The sequence below is a fragment of the Solanum dulcamara genome, chromosome 6 (assembly GCF_947179165.1).
Source record: "Solanum dulcamara chromosome 6, daSolDulc1.2, whole genome shotgun sequence".
Taxonomy (NCBI): domain Eukaryota; kingdom Viridiplantae; phylum Streptophyta; class Magnoliopsida; order Solanales; family Solanaceae; genus Solanum; species Solanum dulcamara.
Genome location: NC_077242.1, coordinates 4,889,462 through 4,902,296, shown reverse-complemented (window position 1 = coordinate 4,902,296; position 12,835 = coordinate 4,889,462). Strand labels below are relative to the sequence as shown.

The window sequence follows — 12,835 nt, the reverse complement described above, 5'->3', positions numbered from 1 at the left end:
TGCTATTTTTTTTTTTCAAACTTTAATTGACTATGGGTGTGTTCGAATGTTCGGGGAAAATGATGGCCGGGCTCTATCTTTCCACTGATGGGACCATTTTGACCATTTCCAAGTTCCAATTCAATTATTGTTCCAACAAGTAACTCACTAGGACCTTCAATTAAAGGATCTACAGTTTCTTAGAGAAAAGTTCTTTCAATCTTGGTGTAGGTTTTTATTATTACAATATAACCAAACTCGAGTCGAACTCAAGTAGATTCTTTAACAATTGTTGTTGCATATTGTCACGCCTTTAAAAAGAATTAAAATCATATACTAAACTGATTGAATATAAAAATATAAGAACTTGATAAAAAAAAAAGGAAAAATTGCAAGACAGTACATGAAGCTCAATAAAACTAATGCTTACTGAATATTAGATTCATGAAAGTTCATTGGAAATATTGCAATTGTTGACATGTGTCTAACTATAAGTTGGTTCTTTTCAAGACTAAATTGTTTACCTTGGTCCAGATAAAACAGAAGGAAGTATTGGACTGATTGTGGCTTCCGTTTGTTGGTTGCCCGCCCCTACTTCAGTTAGGTTTGTGAAATTGAAATCCAAGTTGGTTTCAACAGACACCAAACCTTCCAGTACCTTAACCACCAATGACATGGATGGCCTCTTGTTGAAATCGCCTTGTAGACACCATGCAGCGAGGCTCATCATTTCCGTCACTTCTTCTCTGTGGAGCTGCATATCCTCGTTGTTTTTGTCAACCATATCCATGAGCTGCTCTTGTTCTGCTTTTCTCCTAAAAACACTAAGCAAATGGACATCTTCCTCATCAGCCTGCGACCAATCCAAATTCTTTCGCCCACAAAGAACTTCCAAGAGCACAATTCCAAAGGCATACACGTCTACTTTCTCAGTGATCACCGACCTCAACCATTCAGGGGCTAAATACCCTGGTGTTCCTCTCATTCTAGTCACAACTTTGCTTTTGTCTTTCTCAATTAGTTTTGACAACCCAAAATCAGATATCTTAGCATTGAAATTTTGATCTAAGAGGATGTTGTGTGGTTTGATGTCCAAATGAATAATCTTCTGGTTGCATTCATCATGAAGATAAGCTAATCCTTTAGCTATATCTGATATTATCCTTTGCCTCGTAAGCCATGTAAGCCCATTTTCTTGCTTTTCATGAGAAATCCACCTATCCAATGATCCATTTACCATGTACTCATAGATCAGAACCCGGTGATCTTTTTCAGCACAAAAGCCGATGAGTTTTACCAAATTGACATGGTGAATGCTACCAACTATCTTTACTTCTGTTAGGAATGAATCTTTGACTTGACCTACCCCATTCAGACGCTTCACAGCTATTTTGTTGCCATTACTCAGTGTTCCTTCATATACAGAGCCAAATCCTCCTTCCCCAAGCTTTCTGCTGAAATCTTGAGTAATTATTTTCAACTCATTGTAAGAGAATCGAGTTAGGATTCCCGGTAAGATTGGTGCTAGATCCAGAAGATCCCCAGCCTTGATGGAGAGTGCTCTCTTTTTGAAAAGAACAAACCATGCACTAATACTTAAAATTATTCCCACTAAAGCTGCAAGAGCAGATGCTACAATCACTTTCGAGGGTCTTGATTGCTTTCTTCGAGAAATGATTGGTGACTGATACTGTGCTTTTACGGAATTCTGCACCTTAAGAAAAACTTTTGTCTTGTCACTTCCAGACCAGTTGTCCATAAGAGAGTAGACTTCACTCAGTATTAAGCAGTTTTTTGTTAGAGTTCGGACCAAACAGCAGCTTTGCAGGAACAGTTACTCAGACAGGCCGCTTTGCAATTTTCCATCTTTGTCCCCTCGAACCACATGTTCGAACTTGTGTAAAAGTCGGTCTCAAATGCAAAATATGTTGTATCCTTGAGCTCTATAAGACTATGATACTGCGAAGAGTTGCAAGAAATGGTTGTTAGCTGTGAACATCCGAGATTTGGGTTCCTATTTATTGGCCTGAAGAAGTTTCCTTCTACCGGGCAATTACATTGTCCATCATTGGTACAAATGCTATATCTTCCACACACCATTGGGTACCCACAGTTCCCTAAATGTGAATTCATGACTCCATCCTGTTTCCAATCAAATGCATCCATCTGGTATAACCTTAAATGTCCATCAGGCCCAAGCTTTATGAATTGGGTTTCTGATGTATAATGGTCTTGTAGAGCAGTAAAGGTTCGACCATCAAAATCAAAAAAAGGACTATTTGCAGCATCATCCCTACTTGAAGCGATATAATACTGAGGTGGGTTGGTATCTATGGAAGACACCAGACTTCCGTAAAGAATAGTAAAAGAAAAAGACTGATTGGATGCTGAACCGCTTGATATCAGCTTCCGCCCAGAAACCAACTTCTGCCCCGGAAGCAAACAATCTGTTGGATGATCAAATGACTTCCAAATTGCATGCTTTCTCTTATCAAAGAGTACAAGATTTCCCATTACTGTCATGTTTAAGCCTGAAACAGATTTGCCAGTAGTATTAGTGGACCAAACAAGAGTACCATCAGAGTCTGTCAAGACCAAGTTGCCATCTTGGCCTAGTTGCAATGTTGCATTGATTTTCACTGGATGGTACCGGTTAGCAGACCAAACTAACTGGGGAACACTTAGATAACGGGAGCTGGTGTGGAATAAGAGGATACCAAGAATGCATTCTGTGGTACCGTTACTGAGGCAATAGAAGGCAAAGAGAAACTGAGAGCTATCCTTTCTGCTCTGAAGAATAGGTGTCAATTGAGAGGGCTCGGAGGTATTGAAAACTCTAACAGATGGCATATTGATCCAAGAACTGGAAAGTCCGGTAGTAGAATTCAAAAAACTGACATTATAGTCCCAGGAAGGTTGCGAGAAAGCAAACCGGGATGAAAAGGAGTGGAGACAAATGAAGAGAAGGATAGGAAGATACACTCTCTTCTCTGGAATCATTTCTTTCTTACAAAATCCAAAGCTCTTAGAAAAATATATGGTATTTGGAGTAGTTAGGTAGTTGCTACTCCCTCTTTTACGCCCTTTTTTTGGGATATGTCCTTCTTGTTGCGTACAGTTGAATGAGAAAAACATAACAAGTCCAAAGTCATGATATTTGTGTAATTTTATATTTCTTCACTAAATAGTAAACAGTCTATTTTTCCAATCTTTGCTGAGTGGTTAGGAAGAAGGGCATTACATGTAATATTTGCCGCGTTATATCATTTTCCAAACATTTGGTAACTTCTAACACTATTTTCAGCAGCTATATTTTGACTATAACAAATGACTTCAATTTATTTACTAAAATTTGAAAGCGAACCTTGTTCTTAGATGCGTTCTACAATAAAGCATGAATATGGTTATAAATTTCAAGAACGTTGAGAAACCTTTCGTGTTCCACATCCGCAGAATTCGATAAGCTTGGATTTCTCAATAGGTAAGAAAAGAAGTAGATTAGGAAAATTAATTATATTCCCTTCCCTTGAATGGTTTTTGGGTGAAACCAAATTAATTTTCATATTTTGGCACTCCCCTCCTCATTCAGGACAAGTAATACACTGAAGTGATCATTTCCGATTCTGCATAAGGAGAACAACAGCCCAATTCCCCAACTAACGAGGGGCTCTAACCTTACTCTAACATTACCTCACATGCCCAGACTACCAACCGAAGCCAATATAACATGGGGGTCCAAACATAGTCGTACCTAGTTCTGAAACCGTGTGAAAATATGGCCCTTAGACCTAACTTAACCTCAAAAGGTAGCTAATGAGGAAGTATTAAGTGTTGGGTTTAATTGATAGTTTGAATGGAAAATTGAGGGAAAAAGAATTGGAGAGGAAAATGATATGTTCTCTCTTGCTTTATTAAATAAGTTTTGGTCTCACATAAGTGGTGGAAATGAAAAGTCTCCTACTTAAAAGTAGAAGCACTCCTTCATGTTGCTAAAGGGTCAAGAAGAGGGTCTCCCCTCGCGCCGTCGTCGTCGCTCGCTCGGCTCGGCTTCGGCTACGGCTTCGGCTTCGGCTTTGGTCAATTGATTGATAATCTTTTTGGACCAAATTTTCTTTACTTTTTAATTAATTAATATTATTTATTTAATTAATTAATTAAGTGAAAAAATCCTGACCCGCGACCAGCGACTCGCGGCCCGTTTCTTTCCCGGATTAATTTTAAAAAAATATTTCCCTCCGTTTTTTTTCAACAGATTTTTGAAAGGTTGCAACCTGCCTTTTCTTAAAAGGTGCAAACAGTCTATATATGTCTCTTAATCCTCAGAATGTAATATACGAAATTCTGAATATACCATCTTCTTCTTCTTTCTGCACTTTTAAAACTCGTGTGAAATACAGCCTTCAAGTGGTTTGCAGTCACCAAAGATTTGTAGTACCTCTACTTTGGTGAGTAAATCGTTCTATCCTGGGAGGAAAGATTCCAAAACCTCGGGTACTTTGAGGGAAATAATTTCCTTAAGAACACACTGTGCATTCAGTGGGCTCGATTTGTTCTTGCATTAATTTTCCAAATTCTGTGTTTTATTACCTTTAGTGGTTGTTACTGTTTTTAATATTTACAATACAGTTTACTAATAATCTTAAGGAAATTATTATTATTATTGTTTTCTGATCAAACTGTATTCTGTCTTTGGAGACTAAAACCTGTGTGGTTTTCTACTCCGTATGAAATAAATATTCTGACTTGAAGAGTATAAAAACTTCATTGGAATATTAAAGTTCATACTTGTACAACGATTTGAAGAATATAAAAATTTCATTGTTGTTTTTGTAAAAGGTTTGATATTTTGAAATATTAAGACAGTTTGTCTATTTTTTTTTACAATGAAAAGAAATGACAAGTGATACTGCTATTACTTCTACGACTGTTGCTGCAACAAGCCGCACTTCTGTGCCACCGGCAGAAAAATCAGGAAAATTTTCTGGAGCCAACTTCAAAGAATGGCAGTAAAGGGTGTTCTTTTGGCTTACCACTCTTGGTATGCAGAAGTTCACCAATGAAGACCCTCCTGTGCCTGCTGCTGATAGACCAGCCAATGAAAAATTTATGATTACTAAGGCATGGACACAGACAGATTTTCTATGCAAGGGTTATATCCTAAGTGCTTTGGATAATGATTTGTACAATGTCTACAGTGCTGTGAAAACTTCTAAAGAATTGTGGGATGCACTTGAGAAGAAGTACAAGACTGAAGACGCATGCTTGAAAAAATTTATGGTTGCTAAGTTCAGAGACTATAAAATGATAGATAACAGAACTGTTGGAACCCAAGTTCAAGAACTACAACTTATTTTTCATGACCTTATTGCTGAAGGTATGGTAGTTAATGAAGCATTTTAAGTGGCTACGATGATAGAAAAGTTGCCTCCTTCATGGAGAGATTTCAAAAATTATCTAAAGCACAAGTGTAAGAAAATAAAGTTGGAAGATCTTGTGATTCGTCTTAAGATTGAGGAAGATAATAAAACAACAGAAAAGAAGTCACGTGGAAATTCAACAATTATGGGAGCGAATATCGTTGAAGATGCTGCTCCAAAGAATAAGAAAAGGAAGCAACCTTTTGGAAAGAATCAGGAGCAGAACAAGAAAAAGTTCAAGGGCAATTGTTATAATTGTGGAAAAGTTGGCCACAAAGCTCCAGATTGTCGTCTTCCGAAAAAGAACAAGAAAAAGGGACAAGCTAATATGGTGGAAAATAAAGAAGGTATCGATGATCTGTGTGCAATGATATCAGAATGCAACCTAGTAGGTAATCCCAAAGAATGGTGGCTTGATTCGGGAGCTACTTCGCATATGTGTGCAGTCCGAGAAGCCTTCTCTACTTATTCCCCTACAGCACCTGATGCGATGATCTATATGGGAAATTCTGCAACTGCTAAGGTTGAAGGATATGGAAGAGTATTTCTGAAAATGACATCCGGCAAGGTGGTGACTCTGAACAAAGTTTATCATATTCTAGAAATGCGAAAGAATTTGGTGTCTGTCGGTCTTCTTATCAAGAATGGATTCAGGTGTGTTCTAGTTTCAGACAAAGTAATTGTCAGTAAGAATGAAATGTATCTAAGAAAAGGCTATCTTACTGAGGGTCTTTTCAAACTAAATGTAATGATTGTTGATGATAATAAAGTTCAAGCTTCTTCTTACTTACTTGAGTCAAATAATTTATGGCATTCACGTTTAGGACATATCAATCATAAAACCTTGCGAAAACTGATTAACTTAAATATACTGCCTAACTTTGATTGCAATAAATCAAAATGTCAAGTATGTGTTGAATCTAAGTATGCTAAGCATCCTTATAAATCTATTGAAAGGAATTCTAGTCCCTTAAAATTGATTCACAGAGACATTTGTGATATGAAGTCTACACCAACTCATGGTGGGAAGAAGTATTTTATAACTTTTATTGACGATTGCACTAGATATTGTTATGTGTATTTGCTTAATAGTAAGAATGAAGCAATTGATGCATTTAAGCAATACAAGAATGAAGTGGAAAATCAATTGAATAAAAAGATAAAAATAATTAGAAGTGATAGGGGTGGAGAATACGAATCTCCTTTTGAAGAGATATGTTTAGAATATGGAATTATTCATCAAACTACTGCCCCCTACACACCACAATCAAATGGAATTGCGGAAAGGAAAAACCGAACATTAAAAGAAATGATAAATGCTTTATTAATAAGTTCCGGTTTACCGCAGAACTTGTGGGGGGAAGCTATCCTTACAGCTAATCGAATACTCAACAGAGTACCCCACAACAAAACACAAACTATTCCATATGAACTATGAAAAGGAAGAAAACCCAACTTAAAATATTTCAAAGTGTGGGGGTGTTTAGCAAAGGTCCAAATTCCTTTGCCCGTGAGGGTAAAAATCGGACCAAAGACTATGGATTGTGTTTTTATTGGCTATGCTATAAACAGCAAAGCTTGTCGATTTTTAGTTCACAAATCTGACAGTCCTGAAATTAATGTTAATACGGTAATTGAATCAGATAATGCCGAATTCTTTGAAAATATTTATCCATATAAAATAAAATGTGAGTCCTCAAGTGAAAGATCTAAACGACCACAAGTAGAACCAAAGGAAAGTAAACCAACCGAAGAGGATCCAAGGCGTAGCAAACGTCAAAGGTTATCTACTTGCTTTGGACCAAATTTTGTGACATTCTTGCTTGAAAATGAGCCTCAAACATTTAAAGCTGCAATGTCTTCTTCTGATTCAGCTTTTTGGAAAGAGGCAATCAATAGTGAGATTCAATCAATTTTAAATAACCATACATGGGAATTGGTTGATCTTCCTCCTGGAAATAAACTTTTAGGATCAAAATAGATATTTAAAAGGAAAATAAAAGCTGATGGCACTATTGATAAATATAAGGCAAGACTTGTGGTCAAAGGTTATAGGCAAAAAGAAGGCCTTGATTACTTTGACACATACTCGCCAGTAACAAGGATAACATCTATTCGGGTGTTGGTGGCACTTGCTGCTGTTTATGGTCTTGAAATCCATCAAATGGATGTTAAGACGACTTTCTTAAATGGAGAATTGGAGGAAGAAATTTACATGGAACAACCTGAGGGTTTCGTAGTTTCAGGTAAAGAAAGAAAAGTGTGCAAACTTGTTAAGTCACTTTATGGACTTAAACAAGCACCTAAACAATGGCATGCGAAATTTGACCAAACAATGTTAGCAAATGGATTTAAGATTAATGAGTGTGACAAATGTGTTTACATTAAAAATACTTCAAATCATGAAGTCATTGTTTGTTTATATGTTGATGACATGCTGATAATGAGTAAAGACATTGCCGATGTAAATGCTACAAAGCGTATGCTTGCTAGCAAATTTGACATGAAAGAGTTAGGGGTTGCTGACTTGATCTTAGGAATTAGAATCCATAAAACTCCACAAGGTCTAGCATTATCACAGTCACATTATATTGAAAACATACTTGATAAGTTCAAGTATTTAAATTTCAATGTTGCAAAAACTCCAATTGATGTAAGTTTTGCACTTCAAAAGAATGAAGGTAAAAGTGACTCACAATTGGATTATGCACGAGTTTTGGGAAGTTTGATGTATATTATGAATTGTACACGATGTTGACATCCAATTTTGACCATCCACAACGTAATTTTTTTAAAAAAAATATAATAATAATAATTAAAAACAAATGAAATATTCATATATATTATCATTATTTTAAAAATAATTTCAAGTATATATATATATATATATATATATATATATATATATATTAAATAATTTTTGAATATAATATATATTGTCATTTATTCAAAAATTATCTCAAAAAGATTTTTTTTATTGTTAAACTTAATATTTTGTTAATTAGCTTGACTTAATTAATAGACTCACCTTTTCAAATTAATTATTTTAATTCTAGCCTTTCTCAATTTTAAACAAATTAAAATAATTAGCTTTTATAAAAATCATGCATATTTTCAAGTTTTATTTTTAAATAATTTTGTCATCTTCATAATATATACAATCTCTATTATTTTTTTTATCTTTTAGTAATATTTAAAATTGACTTATAAAAAGATTATTTATTACTATTAAATATTTCGTAAATTAATTTATTATTTATTATTTATATTAACAACGCTTTAATTCTTCTATTGAACACTACATCATGCTAATAATATATATATCATCCCCCCAATTTTACATCCCATTCTATCTATATATTGCACATAAATTAATTTACACATTGTTATAATAAGATAATTTCTCAATTTATGGACTTTACAATTATATTTATTTATTTTTATTTTTATTTTTTCATATATAAACACTCATCTGAATTTTTAAAATAAAAAAAATAAAAAAAAAATATATAATAAATAATTCATCCAATTTTTTTAAAATAAAAAAATATAAATAAAATATATATATTATTATACTCATACTTTGTCCCCCTCCCCGTTTCCCTATACTAATAAAAAACTGACGCGTGCCCCCGCCCATCACCATTTGTCATAAACGTGTATATATATATATATATATATCCAAAATCATATTTTAAGATAAAAATAATAATAATATATATAAATCCGCCGCACCCTTTTTGTCCCCTCTTTTTCAAAAATAAATAAATATTATTAATTAATAATTAGTTTTATTCTTCCGATAAAAAAATAAATATATATATATATAATAATATTCTGCACCCTTTTTGTCACCTCTATTCAAAAAACAATATTAATTAATAAATAAATAATTAGTTTTATTCTTCCAATAAAAATAATATATATATATATATATATATATATATATATATAATAATAATATAATAATATATATAATAATATTCTGCAAACCTTTTTGTCCCATCTTTTAATAATAATAATAAATAAATTAATAAATAAATATTTTTTCTTTTTCTTCCAACAAAAATAATTAATAAATAAATATATATATAATATAAACACCACGCGTGCCCTTCCCATATCCCTATACCAATTTTTTATTTCACGCTTGTCTCCTGCACATATACCCGTATTAATATTATATCTCTTTTTCAGAATATATATATAATTATTCTATCCATGTGCCCCCTAACCTTATAAAATAATAAAAATAAAAAATAAAAAAGCAAAAATGTGTCACCTCCCACTTTTCAGAAAAAAAAAAATATATATATATATTCACATCCAATTTATTTTAAAAATAAATAATTAATAAAATAAAAATAAATAACATTAATTTATACCACGCGTCCCCATATATATTCTTCCGAATATTTATATATATATATATATATATATATATATATATATATATATATATTCATTTCACATTTTTATAATATTCATTCCATATTATTTTAATAATCCGTCCATTCCGCATTATTTAAATATTCTGCCCATTTCGTATTAATTATTATTTTTCCGCCGTTCCACATTATTTTATATTTTCGCTCATTCCGCATTATTTAAATATTCCGCCCATTTTGTATTAATTATTATTTTTCCGTCGCTCCTCATTATTTTATATTTTCGCTCATTCCGCATTATTTTATTCATTTGTCCACTCCGCATTATTTTAATCATCCGTTTTTTTATTTAATCTCTATCTCCCTATAAATAGAGGGATTGGACAGAACTAAAGGGGGGGCTTACACTTACACGGACAGGAGGAGAGAAAAAAAAAACACACAAAAAAAAAACTCTTACACTGATTTTGAATATTTCTTTCAAAGTATTTTTGAATTTGCACTTAGCTTTACTTTTAAAACGAGGGTAGATTCATGACCAAATCATCCCCGTTCACTGCCCTGCAACAGGTAATATTTATTTCATGTTCCTTTGTTTTTTTCGTTGTCATTATGCTTAAATATTATCCTAAAAATGCTAGCCTCCTAATTTCGTCACTCTCTTTTTGTTTGCATGAACACTTCGGGAGCAAAAATGGAGTTTCAATGTAATCTTCATTCCCTCACATGGAGCCGATATCCTTATTATTATTTTTACTATTGTTATTATTATTATTATTTTCGTTATTATTATTATTTTTAATTATTATTGCTATTATTATTATTAGTATATTTTATTTTCTGTTATTACTATTATTATTATTATTATTATTTTCGCTATCAATATTATTAATAGAAGTAGTAGTATGTTTATTTTTCTGTTAGTATTACTATTATTATTATTACTATTATTATTATTATTATTATTATTATTTTCGTTATTCATATTAATATTATTATTTTCATTATTAATATTATTAATAGAAGCAGTAGTATGTTTATTTTTCTGTTATTATTATTATTATTATTATTGTTATTATTGTTATTGTTATTATTATTTTCGTTATTATTATTATTATTAGTAGTAGTAGTAGTATATATTCTTATTATTACCGTTTTTATTATTATTATTATTATTATTGTTATTATTGTTATTGTTATTATTATTTTCGTTATTATTATTATTATTATTAGTAGTAGTAGTATATATTCTTATTATTACCGTTTTTATTATTATTATTATTATTAGTAGTAGTAGTATTTTATTTACTGTTAGCATTATTATTATTATTATTATTACTATTATTAATATTTTCGTAATTATTATTATCATTATTATTAGTACATTTTGTTTACTGCTATTATTATTAATATTACTATTATTATTATTATTATTATTATTATTATTATTATTATTATTATTGTTTTATTATTAGTATTGTTATTTTCGTTATTAATATTATTAGTAGTTATAATTGTATTTTTATTTTTTACTGTTAGTATTATTATTATTATTATTATTATTTTCGTTATTATTAGTATATTTTATTATCATTAGTATTATTATTATTATTATTAGTAGTAGTATATATATTTTTATTTTACTATTTTTATTATTAATATTATTAGTATATTTTATTTCTGTTAGTACTGTTATTATTATATTTTATTATTATTATTATTATCATTATTATTTTTATATCTATTATTATTATTATTGTTATTATTATTATGGTATTATTGTTATAATCATCATTATTATTATTATTATTACTATTATTATTATCGTTATTATTATTATCATCATTATCGTATTTATTATTATTGTTGTTGTTATTTACTGTTATTATTATTATTATTATTTATCATATTATATTTATTATTTATCATATTATTATTATTATTTATCGTATTATTATTATTATATTTTTTTTACTACCATTATTATTATTATTATTATACTTTATTATTATTATTATTATCATTGTTATTATTATTATGGCTATTATTATTGTTATTGTTATTGTTGCATTATTGTTATTATGATTGTTGTTATTATTATTACTATCATTAGTATTATTATTACTATTATTATTATTACTATTATTACTATTACTACTATTATTAGTATTATTATTATTATCATTACATGTTAAATTTACTTTTATAATGTGAATATGTTCTCACTAATGCAATAGCTAACATTATATAGATATTTAGATTTGTGAACTTTTAATTAAAATGAGTCATCATAATAAAAGAAACCTATATTTTTATTTAAGGCTAAATTATTAGTAAAAAATACCGCATTTAAACACACACTTATTTCATGCAATAAGCAATATTTGCCTAATAATTTCAAGTTCAAAAATCTTTTTCCTTGTAATTATTAAGCTTCATTTTCAAAACTTTTGAACAACTTTTTATAGTTTTAATCTAAACCTAAGTTTGGCCGGTAATCGTTTTTAACGAATCTTGAAGGATGCTTAACCCCTTCCCTTTAGGATAACTAGAACCCTTATCTAAAATCTCATAAGCTAAGTAGACCACTAATCGGAGATCATTTTTAGCATTAAATAAGTTAATTATTTAGGTATCCTAATTTACCTTAAAAATAATTAGGTGGCGACTCCTTAAAATTAAATAATTTAGGAATCATCAATATGTTGTACACCGTTTGACCTCGAGTTAAAAATAAGTATAACACACGACCAGATATAGCATGTGCTATTAGCAAGTTGAGTCGATTCACGAATAATCTCAATCAAACTCATTGGATGGCAATGAAACGAGTCTTGGGGTATTTGAAACACACCCAAAACTATGCTTTGCATTATAATAAATATCCCGCAGTAATTGAGGGATATAGTGATGCAAACTGGATCACCGGATCATCTGAAGTTAAATCCACAAGTGGATATGTTTTCACCGTTGGTGGAGGAGCAGTGTCTTGGAAATCATCAAAACAGACATGCATCACCCGCTCTAAAATGGAGTCTGAATTTATAGCTT

The 12,835-nt window shown here is 30.7% G+C and overlaps 1 pseudogene across 1 annotated transcript; it reads right to left on the bottom strand.

Annotated features, from left to right (window-relative positions):
• Nucleotides 1–238: 238 nt before the first annotated feature.
• LOC129893352 (G-type lectin S-receptor-like serine/threonine-protein kinase SD2-5) lies at nucleotides 239–3,009 on the bottom strand (annotated as a pseudogene). Its single transcript, XR_008767420.1, has one exon. The product of XR_008767420.1 is annotated as a G-type lectin S-receptor-like serine/threonine-protein kinase SD2-5 (transcript).
• Nucleotides 3,010–12,835: the final 9,826 nt, after the last annotated feature.